The 20,258-nt window shown below is 40.2% G+C and overlaps 1 long non-coding RNA gene across 1 annotated transcript; it reads right to left on the reverse strand.

Moving 5' to 3' along the window:
* Positions 1-10,958: 10,958 nt before the first annotated feature.
* On the reverse strand, positions 10,959-20,118 carry LOC145653994 (uncharacterized). The gene is made up of 3 exons (XR_014120229.1): positions 20,041-20,118; positions 19,853-19,943; positions 10,959-11,518 (listed from the first exon to the last, which is right to left on the reverse strand). It is a non-coding gene; the product is annotated as an uncharacterized LOC145653994 (long non-coding RNA).
* Between the last annotated feature and the right edge of the window lie 140 nt (positions 20,119-20,258).

A 20,258-nucleotide genomic window follows, 5' to 3' on the forward strand; every position in this document is an offset into this window, starting at 1 on the left:
GCTGATTGTATGATGCTTTTAATAGGACAAGACAATGAAAGCCAGCCAAACAACCAAACAACCAAACAACCAGCTCAGAGCTTATTATGAGGGAGGACTAGATGAGAGAGTACTTTGACCTGTGGAGTGGATCACGCGAGCTGATTTCAGTTAAGCACCTAGTTATGGAAACTATAAAGACTAACATTGTCATAAAAATGTGCTAGGGTTAGAATACATTCTTTGCTCGCTTCAAGGCTACATCTAGCAGCGCTAATGCTAACAGCGTTAATGCTAACAGCGCCAGTGCTAACGGCGCTAGTGCTAACAGCGCAAGTCCAAATGGCACTATCGGCGCAGCCAATGGCACATGCGCGGGGCCCACCATAGAACAGCGCCCTCTCATCATCACGGAGAGTGACGTGAGGAGAGTGTTTAAAAGGGTGAATACCAGGAAGGCGATGGGACCAGACGGTATCTGCGGGAGGGTCCTCAAAGCCTGCGCAGATCAGCTAGCCCCGGTATTCACCGACATCTTCAATCTCTCCCTGACGCTCGGTATCGTCCCGTCCAGCTTCAAGCAGTCCACCATCGTCCCCGTCCCAAAGAAACCTCGACCCTCCGACCTCAATGACTACCGCCCTGTCGCCCTCACATCAGTCGTGATGAAGTGCTTTGAAAAGCTAGTCAGAGACTTCATCACATCTTCACTGCCAGCCTCCATGGACCCACTGCAGTTTGCATACCGCCACAACCGCTCCACTGACGATGCAATTGCACATCTGCTCCACACTACACTGACTCACGTGGACGAAGGGAGGGGAAATTATGTTAAAATGCTATTTGTCGACTACAGTTCAGCATTTAACACTATCATCCCCTCCCTACTCACTACTAAGTTGGGGGATCTAGGACTGCATACATCCCTGTGCGACTGGATCTCCAACTTCCTAACAGACAGACCACAATCAGTACGGGTGGGCAACTGCGCCTCATCCACCCTCATCCTCAGCACTGGAGCTCCTCAGGGTTGTGTCCTAAACCCCCTGCTCTACTCACTGTACACCTACGACTGCACAGCCACTTCCAGCTCTAACATCATTGTCAAGTTTGCTGACGACACCGTTGTCATGGGTCTGATCTCGGACAACGACGAGAGGGCCTACCTGGAGGAGATTAAACACCTGGAAAACTGGTGCCAGGAAAATAATCTCCTCCTAAACGTCAGTAAGACAAAGGAGCTGATCGTGGATTGCAGCAAGAAGCAGGAGCGGCACTACCAACCAGTGAGGATCGGTGGAACCACGGTGGAGAGAGTAGATAGTTTCCGGTACCTTGGAGTTCACATCTCGCAGGACCTGTCCTGGTCCCGCCATACCAACTCCCTGGCAAAGAAGGCTCGTCAGCGTCTTTACCACCTCAGACGCCTAAGAGACTTCAGACTGCCCTCCAAAGTACTGTGGAACTTCTACACCTGCACTATCGAGAGCATCCTCACGGGGAACATCACAGTCTGGTTTGGGAATAGCACCAAGCAGGACAGACAAGCACTCCAAAGGGTAGTGCGTTCAGCAGAGCGCATCACACACACGGAACTTCCTGACCTGCAGACCATCTACTACAAGCGGTGCCAGACCAAGGCCAGGAAAATTGTGAAGGACCCCACCCATACCAACAATAGACTCTTCTCTCTGTTGAGGTCAGGGAGTTTAGGACGCTTCCGCTCCCTGAAGACCAAGACAGAGAGGCTGAAGAGGAGCTTCTTCCCACAGGCCATTCGGGCCCTGAATCAGGGAAACTGATCAACTGTGGGGACCACCACCACCATGTAACATAACTGTATATCTGTACATCTGTATATATAGATTTATACTCAATTACCTTGTTACACAACAACTGTAGATATGTTATTATACAAAATGGATCTGTACATTGTGTAGATTGTGTACATATATACCCAACCATATTACACCTGCACTGTACATTCTGTAGATTGTGTACATATATACCCAACCATATACATTGTACATTGTGTATATAATCATAATATACATATACTGTACATACATTGTTAATATATTTTTGTACATACATAGAATATATATATTTATCTTGCATATATATATTTTTCTCTATGCACCCCTGTTTCTTTTCCTCAGTTTGGACAGAGCACTCTCCACCATTTCACTGTGAGTTATACTGTGTATGACTATGTATGTGACGAATAAACCGAACTTGAACTTGAATTTGAGATCCGGCTACAGAGGACAGAGGGCAGAGGGTAACTTGGAGGAGATCGAAACTGAAGGACTTGTCACTTTGAACCAGTTCCTAACAAGAAGTACGAAATACATAAGATCTACCTTAAACATTGATAAGTGCAATAAACAATAAGTACTAGAGTACTACTAGACCAGCAAGTAGTAAGTTGCAGTAGTTTAGCTTTGAGATCACAAGAGACCGCACAAGCACCTGGGTAGCTTCCTGCGAGAGAAGGGGCCGAATCCTTCGTATGTTACAAAGGAGAAATCTGAAACATGAGTTGAGAATGACAACTGGTTGTCCAAAGTTATGATCGTGATACCAGGGAGTTCTCAAAGGGAACTGTGAGGTCCTGATAAGGGCTGGGAGTACCCGGGATGTACAGAAGGTTGCATGTTAGCTAGGACAGCTAGCTGGCTCATTCGCTTTCTATCCATCTTAAAACTGCCAAAGTCTCGAAGTAAACATCACTAGTGAGTTATTCTACACACCTGGCATTAGCAGAATGTTACAATAATAACTGTTCACCGCAGCAGTAAAGCAATAAACACTTGTCTTATGTAGCCGACAAGGTCGCAAAATACACCAAGCCCGTTGTCATAGCAACCAGCACTTCGCTTGCTCGAACTAGCCTAGCTAAGATAGCCTTAATGGGCTAAAAAAGACTCATTTCTACGCCAGGCACACATACTACAAATGCATATTAGCTACATAACTGTTTCAATAAATGCGTGTATTGCCATGCTATTCATTAATTTTCCTGTATGTGCACAATTGTAGACCGGAGGTTCATTAACGTAATCTTCTTCGCCATTATCTTAGCTAGCTAATAAAGCTAAGCTAGTTAGCCAGCCTAGCTAACTGATATGTTTCAATGTGGAGACGCAGTAAGAGTGTCTCTAATAATTTGAGTTTGTTTTCAGTCGGTACGTACACTCAAACGGTGTCATACAGTTATTGAATAAATCAGCAGAAGCTGTTGTTAAAATAATTTTCTGCGTCCTTTTGAGGTCTTACCTTGACAGTGGTGAAGCTTAGCAGTGGTAACCTACATACGATTCGCATTCAAGAAATTAAATACAAAAAAAACCATCTTTCTACGGTCAACTGAGAAATCCATATCTTTGCGAAATTTATTCTATGAGAATAATTTAAAACTACTTGCTTTGGAAAAAGCAAACACTTCATGCCAAACTTAAAGTGTGCACGGCACAGTAATTGCTGTAGAAGACACATACATGTATTTTCACAATACACAGGCTGTTCATGTCTGTTCAGTACATATACATCATAAAATCAAACACAATGGGTCGTGTGTTGTTTGATATTTGTTTATTTTTTAAAGAACTGTACATGCGGGCGTTTTCATAATCTTCATGGAGAGGTGTCCGTTTTAAAATCAGGTGCGGGACTCGAATTTCCTCCGTTGTTCCAGGCGACCAGGGTGCGGTTCTGCTCACAAATCACTGCACCAGGTAAGTACCAGTCAAAATACGTGGTTGCAGATACCGTGAAGTTGTTGGTTTTTGACGGTACTGATGGAAAGGTCAACATGGCACCCGGAATAATGGCGTTTTCCTCCACAGGTGTTCTTATTAGGCCTCTTGGAGAATTAATTGTAGAAGTGCCTGATCTTCGTGCTGCGAACCTCCAGCTTTGGACACGTTCTGCCCAGAAATCTATCCGCTTCAAGATTGGTCTAATGGGCCAGTCATTGCTCATCCTCCGCCGCTCTTGTTCAGTGGGCAGAGGGTGGATTTTCGTCCTGCTCTGTCTCTGTCCCATTGTCAAATGTGCTAACATTTGCTGAACTTGAATGTTATTAATTCGGATGTCAGCAGGGGTAACATTTCAGAACTGTTGTCAGTGTAGATCATTTGAATAAACGACTGTCCTGTTTGTCTGCTACGAGCTGCCATAGCTGCAGGTGTTTGGTGACTAGACCAGTCAGCATGCAGGAGTCTGCCTATGTTCAGTTAGAACAGGCATCAGTAAGACAAGACTCGCTGTACTCACTCATTATCTTAATACTGTTCATTAAATTAAGTCAGCGGTTTATATTGAGTTTACGTCATTTGGTACGACGAATCTACAGCCTTGAATTGATTTCTGCAGTGTAATATGGATATAAATGTTAAAATGTTCTATTACAGAACACGACACCTGTTGCGTTTTATATTGGTAAATCTCTGATATGACCGCTGTAACATAAAGTTGCGGTTATAAGTGCGTGAAACATTTTGATCGACTGAAATGTAGATGTATGTACATGTAATATATTTGTGATTGTGTAAATCATACAGCTATTCTTATTCTTATGGCTAGCTAAATAGATTGCAATTTCGTCGTCTTCAAAGCATGGCATGATGTTTAGTCATTCGTTGGCATACAAAATGACGCCTTTTCACGTTGTGGAACTACAAATATGGCGGCCTTTTTTCTTTAGCGTTTTAATGACGTAAAAGCAGAGTCTCACCGTAAAGTCGGGCAGGAGGATCTGGACTCATTTATTTCTTCGTATCTTCCGCCATCTAGCGGTCAATAACGGGTAGTCTTGAATTGATTTCTATCGCGTAATACTTTGGATATAAATGTTTACATTTCCTGTTGCAGAACAGAAAGTATAGTCAACCAGTTCTAACCTTTTGATAAAAACTTGAACTTCAAAGTAGGTGAATCTATTTCCTTAAACCAATCAGATCACAGTTCATTTACATAACATCAATGCTTTGAGTGCTTTAGATATGAGAACATCACAGTGATCTTTCTGCTCACACATCAGTCAGTCTATAATTCTGTATTATGTGTTTCTATAGCTTCCAACTTTCATGAGTTCCTTGAATCTGTGGAGAAAAGTGCAGACCAATGTAGTTTCTTATTTGTGAACATTTATACATTTTATGTAATTTATCATTTAAATGTTTTATTACTTTTAGTTTATAGACATAAGGACAGAGAAAACAGTTCATATACTGAATGAATTGTTACAAGGTAATATTTTCTAGACTGTGTTTACCATATGTTTTTATTTCTAAACGTTAATGCAGTGTGTTAATCTGTCACACTGAGGCAGAAGGGGTGACTCTGATATACCCCTCTTCCATTGTCAACTATTCAGAGTCCTCCAGTGGAGCTCATACAACTAAAGAAACACATACAGAGGTCACTGGAGGTTCTAAGTTACATCTAAAGTGGTCTAGTTGTGACGTTGCGAGGATAAGCAGGATGCGGGAACGAGGCACGATGAAACGCACTTTTATTTTTGCAAACATGCAAAACATACAACAAAGCTCAAACACTATGCACATCTCAAACACCAACACACGTACACGAAACATATATACACCCAAGCCGATTACACATAACAGAGAACAGGTGAACGACACGAGAGGGTGTGGCAACACAGACGAACACACACAAACCAAGATGTTTGAGGAGGGGGCGGGGCCACAACATGACACTAAGCCTGTACACACTGTTCCAACACTACCCTGTAGGGCACCATCTCCATGGAAGTATATTTTTAAAAGCATGTTTGATAACCATATTTATACTGGAACAATTTAATCAAATGTGTTGTGTTTTTTGTTCCTCTCTAAGACCTTTCGGACGCCGATATTCAGATTTGAGTCTGAGCAAGTTGAGAAACCCACTATGAGGGTTTCTGGGTGCTCTGGAGGAGCATCCAGAAGTTGTACACCTGCACCAAGCCTGAGACCCCTCTGGCACTGACACAATTGCCCAGGAATTTGGGCATGTACCTAGACTATGAGAATGGGCAGCTATCTTTCTATATTGTGCTAACATATCTACATATTTATCGGAAACCTCCGGGAGAAGAAGCTGTATCTCCTCTTTGCACTGCTGGACAGACACACTTATGACACTGTACTAATCAAAAGCAGAACCAGAGATGCACTGAGTCATATCCCGCTACACACCTCTCAGGCCAGCTTGTTTGCATTTTGTCATAAAACTTAAGATGTCAGTTGTTGCTGTTATATATAAAATTACCAAATTAAAAAATAAATAAATCAAAAAGTACTTGTGGCTAGAGAAACACAGTCAATCACATAAACAAGATATAATGTCAGTAATGTTTGCGGCAGGTGTTTCAAATGTGCCCAGACTCATATTCAAAAATATCCATGTTTCAACAGTTTGAAGGTGGCCATGACACTAACAGTCTGGTGGAAATTCCACAAGATATCAAACTCCACACTCACACAAACTAGTCATTCTCCCATTTGGAACAATCCAGAATTTACCATGAACAAAAACATTAAACTTTACATCTTGGATAGAAAAAGGCATTACACACCTTAAACATATTTATCATAAGACTTCTTTCATGTCACGCCCACAACTAGCCCCAAAATACGGTATAGAAAGCACCCAGTTCCTATAATACCATCAGCTAAGATCGCCTATGTGTTCAAAAATCAATTCCGATACCTACATCTATATCAGAATTTATAAACAAACATTCTTAATACAAAAAACCTATTATCTAAGATATACAAAATAATAGTGAAATCAAATCTCACAATTACCCTACCATCGAGACAATGGGAGGAAGATTTATTACCAGCCCCCGGCGCCGCAGTTTGGATTAATCATTACCACATGACAGCAACACTAACCTACAATGCATTCAGTACAAAATAATACAGAGTACTTTATACTACACATTGGATGTTTAAAATTGGTTTCACAAGCTCAGCAATCTGTACATACTTTACTCAAAACACAGCTAACGATTACATTCACACCACTCGGCAGAGCACACCTATCAAGCAATTTTGGCAAGTCGTCATCACCAACATATCCCATGCTTTAAATAACCATATCCATCCAACACCATCTTTATGTCTCCTAGGAGACATATCATCAACCAATATGACAGGATACTATGTATAACATTATTATATTGATATAATAAAAATATTATTGCAAAAAAACAACAAACAAAAAAAACATACTCAAGAACTGGAAAACAAAAAATAATGTTAGTGTCACCCAATAGAAAAATCTATTGATAGACTATATATCAATAGAATAATTCTCAGAATCAATAACAGAACCAATAATGTAGACTGGACACCTTTGATAAAATCCATACAGAGCGAATCAATAAACGATAAATATCACACTCTAATACGTGTACATATACAATCCAACATACATGTACTCGCACATAACCACACATATATATATACATACATACATATATATACATACATACATACATACATACACACACGCACACACACACACACACATCATTCCTGTAATGGTGCAGATGGCGAATACTTAAAAAATATTCTATATACATTTTGCGTTTGTCTGTTCATCTGTCTGTCTTATTTTTAATAATAAAGCTCTAAAGGTCCTCTGATGGGGGGTAATAAATTAATATATTTATTTCTCCAGATTTCTATCTCTGAGAGAAAAAAAAATATCCTTTTACAAATTGCACCTCGTTGTGGACCTCGGCTAGGTTTACATTCCAAGTGATTATTTTAGAATTCAAGGGGAGGAGCTGCAGGAGTTGGAAGAATTAATTAGAAAAAAAGAAGTTATCAGAGCAATAGAGGAATTAAACATACGCAAGACTCCAGGAGCCGATGGTTTACCTGCTAAATTTCATAACGTGTGCGTTAGTGAAATTGCTGATCTTCTAGCTGATGTTTTTAATGAAGCATTAGATGGGGGGCAATTGCATGATTCATTTTATCATAGTGTGATATCATTAATATATAAAAAAGGAGATCCTTGTAAGTTGGATAATTGGAGACAGGTCAGCCTATTGAACTTGGAGTACAAAATTTGTGCAAAAATAATTGTTAATAGGATGTCAGAAATATTGAATGATATCATAGAGTTGGAACAGATATGTGCAATAACAGGAAGATACATGTGGGATAGTTTAGGAGTAATAAGGAGTTTGGTTACTGAAGGATTATATGTCTGCATTATATGTCTTGCTGCATTATATGTCATCGCTATTAGCCCACTATTATATAAAATTAAAAATGATCAGCAATTACAAGGTGTTCAAATGTTAGTTATGGAAAGATGGAAAATATCTGCGTACGCAGATGATGTGACGGTTTATGTCAAGAATCAAAATGAGTTTCATATAGTTAAGAGACACTTTGAAAAGTATGAAGTTGTGGCTGAAGCGAAATTAAATGAAAGTAAAAGTGAAGGGGTATGGATAGGAGATGGGCAACCTGTACCAATAAATTTAGAAATAAAAAATGAAATTAAAATATTAGGTTTGATGGTAGTAAATGGTAGATTTAGCGAATGGAATTGGGAGAAGAAGGAGTGTGAAATTAAACTAGAATTGGGAAAATGGAGGGTGTCAAACTATAAGACTAGAAAACAGGAGGTTAAGACCATTGTTTTGTCGAAATTGTTGTTTTTGACCACGGTTTTCCCTCCGAATGAGAAATGTATTAAGAGGTTGAATAAAATGTGTGTTCGTTTTATTTGGGGAAATAACAGAGAAGTGACAACACGGGAAATTATGTACAAATGGAAAGATAAAGGCAGATTAGGGGGAGTTGAGTTAACTCGGAAATTAGAAAATGCTTTTTGCAAAAATGTAACGAAAGCTATATTTCGGAAAGCAATTTGGGTAGGAGATGTAAATCAGTGGAAAGAAAAGAGGCAAGTCAAGGAAACATGCTCCTTATTTTAAATTAGTATATGGAGATTTTTTGTTTAAATATAGGCAGCTTAATATTGATTGGAATAAGTCCCCAAATAAAATGATAGATAAAACAATACAAGACTGTGATTTTGGGGGAATGTCAATTATAAGGGTCTGACAGTGACAGAATGTGAAACCTGTGTTAAAAATGTGCAGTCAAAAAGTATCTCGGAAAATGTTCGTGATACTGCATGGCTTATATCTGTTGGAAGACTGCCTGTACGATGTATTGTCAAATGGAGTTGTTTTGTTACAACAAAGGAATGTCCGATGTATAATTGCATAGCCGATGAAACGATATAACATTTATTACTGCAGTGCACAAGGACTATTGAAATTTGGGAGAAAATGAAAGGTATTGGGTTTAAATGGGATCGTAACAGGAAAAGTATTAGGTATGGAGTGTTTAATGAGAATTTGACTGAGAATGTGAAGGACAAATGTGACAAATTCGAAGATTTGGAAAACACGATGTAAAATGATTATTGAGCAATGTATAATACCTGCAGAAATAGTTTTTAAACAGATTGTGTGTGAGTTAAAAATGTTGAAGACGTTTGATATGAGAGGAAAAATTCCCTGGACTCTTTTGGACATATAAATGGATGATGTATACCTAATTTACAGATGTAAATTGTGTTGTTAATTATTAATGTATAGAGTGAAGGTAGTCTGTGTCCTTTGGTAGATATTGTTTGTGAGGTTTTTGTGATGGAGTGTTTGTATTGAATTGAATTGAATTTTCTTAATAAAGTCAATTTAAAAATGGAGAAAGGCGGTCCTAGAAACATTATTTATTTAAGTGAGTTTCGAACGAGAGGGTGGGATCCATAACTCCAAGATCTTTAACCGTTAGATAAGATGTGATTGGGAGACCATTGAGGTTCATTGAGTAATTAGAGAGTGGGGACCTAGCTGACTCTGGGCCTAATAGAAACACCTCTGAATGTCTCCGAATGTTAGAAATTAATTAAAAATACTAATGTCAATGTATTTACGACACATGCATTTAGGACATGTAAGTTTTTCAATCACAACAAAACATGTTGTTGTATTTTTTGCATTATGCTTACTACAGAATTAACAGTCAAAAGTTCAGTGACTTTGCATGCAGAGTTGTAACTCTGCTTATTACTAGAACTGTGGCTAGAATCAAAATCAGTGTCATTCCTAAATCCCCAATCAGCTAGTCGTGAAGTTAACATTCAAATAGAAAATAAAAATGCAGACTTCAGAATTAGTTAAATAGCTGAGGGAATAGAATAAATTATCCGTTGCTACCCCTGTCTTTTATCATCCCTCCATCCCTCCATCCCATGCCATCTTCCTCTATTATTTGCTTTTCTATTTTGTTCTGGTATCTCCTTATCTCTTTTTTAAAAAAACATTGGCCAAAAGCAGCTGCATCATTACCTGGTTTGGGAACTGCACCACCTTTGACCGCAAGACCCTCCAAAGAATAGTGAGAACAGCTGAGAAGATAATTGAGGTCTCTCTTCCCTCCATCACGAACATCTACCTAACACGCTGCATCCGGAAAGCCACCAACATTGTGAAAGACCCCACAAACCCCTCACATGAACTGTTCACCCTTTTGCCATCTGGAAGAAGGTACCGCAGCATCCGGTCCCGCACCTCCAGACTGTGCAACAGCTTCTTCCCAGAAGCCATTAGACTCCTGAACTCTGGCTAACTCCAATTCCAATTCAGATTCCAAAATGGGCACACACACACACACACACACTCACACTCACACACATACACACACACACACACATACACACACACACACATACACACACACACACACACACACACACGTACATACATACATACACACATATATACATATCTATACACACACTCACACATTGTTTTGCATTGGACCAGTGCTGAAGTCAAACGTCACACAAATAAACTATGCACTCCTGTTGCAGTCTTGCACATTATCCTACTTGCTGCTAGAGTACTGTACTAAACCAACACTGTACTCTGAACTGTTCTGGCTGCTACCGGTGACTGCTATGTTCAGGGTAGCATATCACTGATTGCTATGCACAAATCGCTTTACATATGCCCAGTACTGTGTACTGTACTAAATTGCACTGTCTACTCATTTTCTATTTTTTATTTGTCCTGTCCTGTGTTTATTATTGTTTATTTAATGTTTATTTAATGACATTTTGCACTATATTGGACTGTTTGCACTTGTGTAGCATGTTGTCTGTTGCACTGTTGTTTTCAGGTTGCACCATGGTCTTGGAGGAACATTGTCTCGTTTTTGTTGTGTACTTCTATATAGCTGAAATGACAATAAAACCTCTTGAACTTGAACTTGAACTTAAAGTCCCTCCAGACAGGCCAAGCCCTACAGCCTTGTACTGGGCCGCAGGATCAAGCAGCGCCTGTGGGAAGCGCTCTTCTGTCCGACTCTGCGAGAGGAAGTGAAGCCTGATGGACAGTTCGACGTGACTGAGAGCTTCTCTACTCCAATTTTCAACAGCTTCGTGCCGCACTTTGAAGTGGACATGAGTGGAGAACCCATGCCTGAACAGCCTAAGAAGAAAAGCCGAAGACACTGACTTTATTATTATTATTGTGACTGTTATTGTCATCCTTGTTTGTATTATTGCTATTATTCTTATTATTATTGTGATTGTTGTTATTAACTTTTTATATTCTATATGTAGAGTTTCTGTATTGTTTAAAATTTGTTTAAGCTTTTCTTAATTTTAAATTTAGTCAGTCTGTCCCTTGTAAAATAATTGTGTAATAGTTCATGAGATGTCACTGTAATAACATTTTAAAATTATTTTGCATTATAATAAATGTACTGTAAATAACAGCTTTAAATGTTTAAGGTGTGGCATCTTAAATAAATTGATAGAACTGTACATCTTTTTTCTAATGTTACAATTCGAGTCTTAATTTACATCTCTTATCAGTGGAAGATGTACTTGCTCACACCTTTCCTTTAGATTCCTTTTGTACACACTACAGACTGTGACCATGAGATGCTTGAATAAAAATTGAACATTCACCCTTGTGTATGAGTGCTGAATGTTAGCTAATGCATGATGATGAGCCTATCCTTGTTGAGTTACTTACTGAGGTCATTCTCATAGCAAGTTCATTACACCTTGTGTACTTGTTGTAGTGCAGTGAGCAGTTTCAATGTTAGTTACAATCTTAGTTATCAAAGACTCATTCCACCCAACCACAATACATCAGAGAGCTGTTTTGCATGTCAGTGCATCTTCACCTTGAGCCACAAAGTTAAATAGCTTTTAGGCCTGGTTCAGGCTTCAGTTCTTACTTCACAGTATTCTCACTGCTGAGCTGAGTATAGAATTCATTTTGTGAAAATAAATGTTTTCCCTCAGAATAGGGAGACATATCTAGAGTTGTGGGGCACAGCAGAACCACTTCAAACTGGCAGTGTTTGAGTGCTGTCATATGGCAGATTAGGTCTAGTGGAGCTCATTTGATGGTGCAGATAAGAAATTTGGGTAACATTACTGAAGGGCACTGTTCAGAGTGCTAGATGACTCCCACATAAGCCCTTAATGACAATTGACATAAACATACTTGAACATTTATAAATGCTTATGCCAACAAGCATCAGCTGACATTAATAGCTGCTTTTGACATCTTTGATATGAAGTTAACATAACTAAATCAAGTGGCACATTTTTGGTAAGATTAGGAGATGTAATAACGCTAGGTGGGGAGAAATTACATCACACATTATAACAACTGACTTTGCAGTTATGTGGGTTTTTTTATAACTAAAATTAAATAAAATTTTAACAAAATGTTTAATTAATAAAATATTTTATTCTTTAATCCTTTAATGAAGCATCATGTTCTTCAGGTCAGTGAAGACCTGCCAAAAATACTGCGGGTCATTGTTAATCTGCAGCATCTTGCCACTCATGCGGTTACCAATGTCCAGGGATCGGGCCCAGAAGGCCCCTTTGTTTTCCTGCACCAGGAAAGCTTTGGCTGGGTAGCTGATCTCCTCACACATGTAGGAGCAAGACACATACAAGCATGTGAGCAGCACGGCCTGCAGCTCCTCCTTGGTGGCCACCTCAGCTGAAATGATGTCACGGCACAGCATGAAGAGAAAGACCACGGTGCCTGGAATGAGGAAGCTTTGCTCCTGCCATTCTGTCAGTGTCACGTAGCGGTCCACAATGCGCAGCCACTGCACGGGCTCGTCAGTAGTCAGGTCCTTCAGCAGGCAGCAACGCCGCCACAAGAACGCACCCAGGCATGTGAGCAGCTCACTGGTGGAGGACTGCATGAGCAGTCTAGGCATGCTTTCAGTGCTGGCCTGGCCCAGCCTTTCAGGCTTACTCGCAGTGGCAGACTGGGTTAAAGAAACATCACTAAAGACAGTTCACAACTGGAACCGGATTATGAGTGATAACAGTGGGCTCAACACCTTCCTGTCTTTTGTCCTCATGTTGGTTGATAACGGTACTCACAGTAACTCCATCCAGGCCATTGCCAGAGGCAAGCTTCATGGACCGCTTTGTCTTGGGTGACAGAGTATTTGCGGAGAAAAACGGTATATCGATATTAGTACATCCATGGCTTATTAAATTCCATTTAATTAAATTCCATTACATCCATGGCTTATTAAATTCCATTTAATTAAATTCCATTTAAATTCCATTATGTATTCAACACTGGCTACAGATGTTATGTAACAGTCACCCCAAACGCAATCCACACGCTGTCTTTTCCCCTTTACCGGCACGTGCGCACTTAAACGTTCCAGTGGAGCAAGGAGTAAGCATAGTTTAGAACATGCGATGCTGATCCTTGCGTTCCGTGGATCAATGCCTTTGGGACAAATATGTTAAATATGTCATACATGAAAATGTGTGTGCTGGTTTTCTAATCAAACAGCAGGCTCCAATGGATAGCAATGCTGACCACTTTAAAATGCACCCATTCTCTTGTTTGACGGCACTTGTTAAAAGGGTTGAACTAACAGAACAAATGAGGGCTGACGTTCAGGCAGTCTGCCACATTAATGTCTAAAGAGCCACTCACAAAATGCGACAAAATCTGTTCCTCTTTGGCTAAATTGACTGACACTGAACTTTAATTTTTCTGTTGTTATCGTTAGCTAGCTAGCTTTGCGAATGAACCTAGCTTGACTATCATGTTAGTGTTTTATTTTCTTTATTTACTATAATTTTTTAACCAACTAATTGTTGCCAGCTTGCTGTGAGACACCAGATCTAAAATAATGGACTTGCTGCGTTGTATTTGTAGAAGCAATGGCAGATATGACGGAAAACTCGCTAGTGCACCCGGGTTACCTTGCCTACTGATGAAAGTACAATCGACCATGGCAGAGACAGAAAACTAGCAATCTAGTTAGTTATCTGATAATATAACTTTACCCCTCTAATATTAAGGGATTACCATCACAGATGCCTGTATGTTCAGAAAACCCATCCCCAATTAGATAGTTTTAAGATTAAATATTTCAATAGAAAATAAAGATGCAGACTCCAGAATTAGTTGAAGTGAATAGCTGGTCCTGTCCTTTATTGCAACTTAAATATAAACATGCTTTTGAGGGACCCTCCGGAGACTGTCTGAGGGGGAAACAAGAGTTTAATTCTTATAAATTTTTTCAAGGGCAATTATGGAAACAACCCTCCTTTTTTTCCATATTGTTCTTTGTAGTTTCCACCATTATGCTCAAATTACACATGACATTATAAAAGCTAGTCACCTATGAACCTGCGGGCTTATATAGAAGGGAAAATAAACTATGGACTATTCCTGCTCTGCATTCTTGCGTATTTATTTATGCTAGGCTGTACATAACGCAGCCTTAAAAACATGGGATAAAAATCCCGATGTAACACAATTCAGGTTCTGTCTAAATACATGGCTAGCTAGCTAGTTATTTTACAATCCCATTTAGCACATATATCGTCGCGAATGTCCTGAACAAAACGCGCTGTACCTAATCCCCATAAATGACATATCTCTCACTGAATAAAAACGTGTATGGTTCAACAGTATACAGTGGGAGAAATGGCGATCACCTTTAAAAGGATTTCTTACTGTAGGCCTATTATAAACAACATGGAGGAAATTAAAATAAAAATACTTGAGTCAGACCATGGGCACAGGCTGCTAATAAATCAGGGAAATGAAACTGGATGGACTGCTTAATTTTGTAACAACACAACATTTATGGTGACAAGGATGTTTCACACATACACTCTTAAGTGATGCTGACCTCAATATCCATATTTTACATTGTTAATGTAACACTATAGATGAACCTAAACCTCACATTCTCATCACCTTGATAAGCTTTTTGAAAGTTCCGCTCTGCACGTCTCTGAAAGGCAGGTGAGTTAATCTCCTGGAAACATAAAAGCATGACCCTAAATCTTTCACTTTGTTCTTATATGCGAGTTGTCAATAAGTCAAAATTCTTGTTAAAACTCTGGAACTCTGTTGCAGCTCACTCTCCCTGTTTTGCATTGCCAGATCGCTGGACAGGAGTATGTCCAGCTTTGACACACGTGCCCTGCGCTGACCAGTACCGCCAGCAACCACAACACGTGGAGACGTAATCCTCTTTAACTACTTGTCCTTCCTCCACGTATATACACTCAAAACTCCAGTTTAGAGTGGTTAATGGCACTAACACCAGCACACTGTACCGGTTTGTTCACCTGTAGTCAGAGATGCACGGACCCGTTGGTGCGTATGCGTAACTCGGAGCAGGTGCTGCTCTACAAGGTTATGCTGCTGCTTATTGTCACTCTCTCACCAGCACAAGCCCTCATCTACTTTAAGAAGGCTAAGTCACTGATAATGTAATAACAAACATGTTTGACAAAATACTAGGTCATGGTTTGCAGTCTGAAGTACTTCTGACCTGCTGAGAGTTAGCCTGATTTGATTTAGCTTGTTCTTAACCTTTGTTTAGTATGTTACTTAAAAGCTCATGGAATTATTTCAGATGTAACATACATGTACCTGACCATTTTCACTGAAAGAGACTGGTAGCTACAGGATTACATGAAGCTACAACCAAAAACGATTTCTAGTCACCGAGCATTATTGGTGTGAATAATTAGAATTTAAATTAATTAATATTTTGAAATTATGTAAATATGTTGCAATCTTGGAAGACAGTTTGTATTCTGTTTCTATATGACAGTTATATATTTTTTTGTTTGTTTGTTTTCTTAATGTAATTGACAATCATGATCTTATAGTTTGTTTTTTAAGTGTGTTTCCACATTACCTTTGACTGTTGTATGCCTTGTATGACTGTTGCATTTAGCCCCTCATTCCATCTCTAATTTTTGACATGTACTCTTGACATAAGTCTTGCATAAGTGGAAAGTCGATCAGCCCCCGTTTAAAAATGGTGAGCTTTTACTGTCACGTTAATAACATCACGCACGCGCACACATAATGCTTCGACTGTCCAGCACATTAAATATCTTCTGAACATTATGGAGGGTGTGCATAGTTACCAGTTCCCTTCGTGCAAAAGGGTTGTCTTAGGTTATTGTAAAGACTAATGCATATTTGGAATCCTATCTTTTGCTGAGATGTTACTAGCTCACACGATACTCAAAAATGAGCACAATCATTGAAATGCGGATATCATTGGGTACAGGGGTGCCTAGCCATAGTCATGCATAACTGAATATAAAAGGCTGAACAATCTACTATAAGCAATTGCATATTTCATTAGGGTTTTTTTTAATAAGCTGTAGTAATTTCAGGAGCTCAGGCAGGGGCATATTTATACTTATGAGTGGCTATGCAACGCCCACTGAAATAAAAGCTGAGGATGTCATTGCAGAGGTAGGAGGAGCCAGAGCAGAATATTACATTGCTTGAATAGTGGCTCTGTCTGCCCTGGGGGTATTATTGAAACCCAAAGGATGGAGAGAGAGAGAGAGAGAGAGAGAGAGAGAGAGAGAGAGAGCATGTGTGAACACAGTACGACCCCCCCAAACGTCTCCCCGTGTGTGTGTTTGCTTGTGTGTGTGTGCTCTTCGTTGTGTTGTTATTGTTTGCACATATAAGTCATTTGTGTAAACGTTAACATTGTCAGTGTTTGATCCCACGATAGCCTTAGTGCTACGTTGTCTTCCATGTCTCTAAATAAACATCGTTGTATGCATCACGGCTCCTCTTTTGTATCCTGCCAAGCCTCCCTGCGTTACAATTATGATAAAATTTGATAAAATACTAGGTCATAGATTGCAGTCTGAAGTACTTTTGACCTGCTGAGAGTTAGCAGAGTTTAGCCTGTTCCTAACCTTTGTTTAGTATGTTGCGTAAAAGCTCAAGGGAATATTTCAGATGTAACATACATGTAACTGACCTAGTAGAGCAAAATTACAGAATTGTAAGGAGGAAGTGACGTTCTTGGGGCATATCATTAAGGGAAATACACACAGGTTGTCTCAAAACCGAGCACAAGCCATAATTTCGCTAACTAAACCATAGTGGCATACTCCCCTCTTACTGTTTTAGTCCCACACGCAGTACACCGAATACTGCAGGACCAAAGAGTGTCACACTTATCAGCCCAGTGGTAGCTGAGATACCACACCACCCTCTTAGATATGCCTAATATAACTGTCAAAAGGTGTATAACACTGAACCCAGCTACACTCCTTCCTACGGAGGAGGATGGAGATCCATAAGACTGCACAGCAGTCTTAGCTGAAGTATATATACCGTGGATTGATCTCTTTGAAGAAGCCATAAGTAACTCAGACCTATGCCTCTATGTGGATGGGTCAGCAAGCAGGGATGACACAGGGGTCAATAGGGCAGCATACGCGGTAGTAACAGATCATGAAATACTTAAAACAGAAGTATTACCATCCTCCTATTCAGCGCAGGCTGCTGAACTAGTAGCACTGACGGAAGCATGCAAACTAGCTGCAGACAAAACTGTTAATGATTTTGGAGCCATATGGAAACATAGGCAATTCCTGACAAGCTCGGGTAAATATATTAGACATCACCATCTTGCTAGAAGCCATTTCGCTGCCAAAGACAATTGCAGTTGTTAAGTGTGCAGCTCACAGGACTACAGAAGACCAAATCAGCAAGGGGAATAATTTTGCAGATAGAGTAGCAAAGGCAGCTGCAACTAAAACCGCTGTGCAAGCAATACAGGAAACCGCTGCTACCCCGCAGGCCACATTACGGAAGATTCAGTCAGGGGCCACAGAACTGGACTGGTTGTTGTTATCCAGCTGTAGTGCGCCCAAGGACGCAGGTGTATACACTTCCCCATGCCAAGCAGCACAGGGTGAGGAGAGACATAACCAGCACAGACTATTGTGGTAGAATTCTGAGGGACCCATGGACCACTCCGGGTGAAACCATTGGTTGGTCCCTTTTCCTGGGCGGTGGCACAGTAGCAGCCCTGCAAAAGATCAATGGCTTAGCTTATCAGTTACTGCAAGTAGTTAATGATACCTTAGCAGCAATAGGTGCCTTAAAGATAGAACAACAAGTGATAAGGGCAGTAGTGCTTCAACATAGAATGGTATTAAATCTCCTAACCATGAAGGAAGGAGGAGTGTGCAAAATGATTAACACTTCCTGCTGTTTTTACATTCCAGATCTCAGCGCTAATATTACTGATTATATGAATCATATGCGATCTGCCTTCACTCCGCAGCCTACAGTTCCAGGTGGTTTCTGGGAATGGCTGACGGCCTGGTTGGGCAGTTGGGCAGTGAACCTAGCAGCTGTAGCGTTGCCCATTCTGCTACCCATTCTTCTTCTTCTTCTGTGTTTACCTCCTTTTTTGTCATTGCGTGTCAGACGTATTTCTAGTGATTTCACCATGCCAGCGCTCAGCGGTCAAGCCAATGACCAACCCCAGCTCTGTGAAGACATTCCGCTCCCCAAGATGGGCGGTGCTGGTGATCCACATGAAGACATCGTAGTACTATTTGCTGAATAAATGTGTGATAATGTGTGATATAGAATAAAAGGGGGAAATGTTGTGGAAATTTACTTTGTTTCATTTTGTGGAAATTTACTTTGCTTTATTTAACTTTGCTTTATGTTTCTATAGTCACAGCATAACAGTCTGCAGATAAGCATGTGAGTCAGGGACACCAGCTGCTCACATACCGTTCTAACCATAGAGATAGAAGAAGCCTTCAGCGCTCAGGCTAACCAAAACATGAACTAGCAGATACTCTGTAGGAGTCGTTTTTCTTTTTTTCTCTTTCTTCTGTTCTGTGTATAAGGGGAGGGGGACCGTACTGCGGGTCAGTTCTCTTACTCTGTTATACAGGGGACAGAACCCAATAAACTTTTACTCTTTACTACTCAATGCATAAAGCTGTCTGTGTTTGATATGCTCTCATTTTCCCACCACATCCATTTAGCAGTACTTCTGAATAACCAAAATGGCTTAAAAGAGCTGAGGGGATGTTTGAAACTGAGTGATAAGATGTTCAGCAATTTATATATAATACAAGGCAGTAAATTAAATTGGGCTGAACTGGACAATAGTACCTGGCATGAAAAGTATGTCGTAGAGAGAGTAACAAAAAACTCAACCTCTCACGTCGCGCTCTGAGATGTCTCTGTCACTGTCTGTAGTGTCCTCTAGGATACTGCTGCCCTCACTAAAGTGTGTCACCCTGACCGGGTCAAACATCTCTTGAACATAATAACTACACAATGGAAAATCAGCTTCAAGTGCTGCATTGAGCTAGAGTGCACTGTAAATGGCCAGATACAAATGGCAATGTCAGTAGTAAATGTATATATGCAGTCATGGAACAGGACCTAGCTGTAGAGCACAGCTTTAAGGTGCATATTATGATTTGCTCTTACCAATCATCCTCCTGGCTGTGTCTTGCTCTTTTGGCCAAATGTTTCTCTTCCAAAGCAGACAGACCAGACTTGCTGCATATTACTCCGTGCACTATAAATAAACCACATGTATAATGCCTTGTAAACAATGGAAGAAGGGAAATTTGAATTGTGACTACTCTGTTAAAGGAGCGGATAAGGCAACCCACCCAAACCCCCCGAAAGCTGTATCCCTAATTGCTATGCAATAGTCCTGTGATTAACTCAAAGGCTGGAGAAGTTTCACCTTTCTCTATTTGAATCCTGAAGGCTGTTCGGTTCCGTCGCCCACAATCCATCCTGTGTAATTAAACATTCACATCATAACTCGACCCCGTGTAATAGGGCAAACTCACTCGGATGGGGGAAAGGATTACAGACGACCTGT

This window comes from Electrophorus electricus, unplaced genomic scaffold, assembly GCF_041902795.1.
Source record: "Electrophorus electricus isolate QZ-2024a unplaced genomic scaffold, ASM4190279v1 Scaffold103, whole genome shotgun sequence".
Lineage (NCBI taxonomy): Eukaryota > Metazoa > Chordata > Actinopteri > Gymnotiformes > Gymnotidae > Electrophorus > Electrophorus electricus.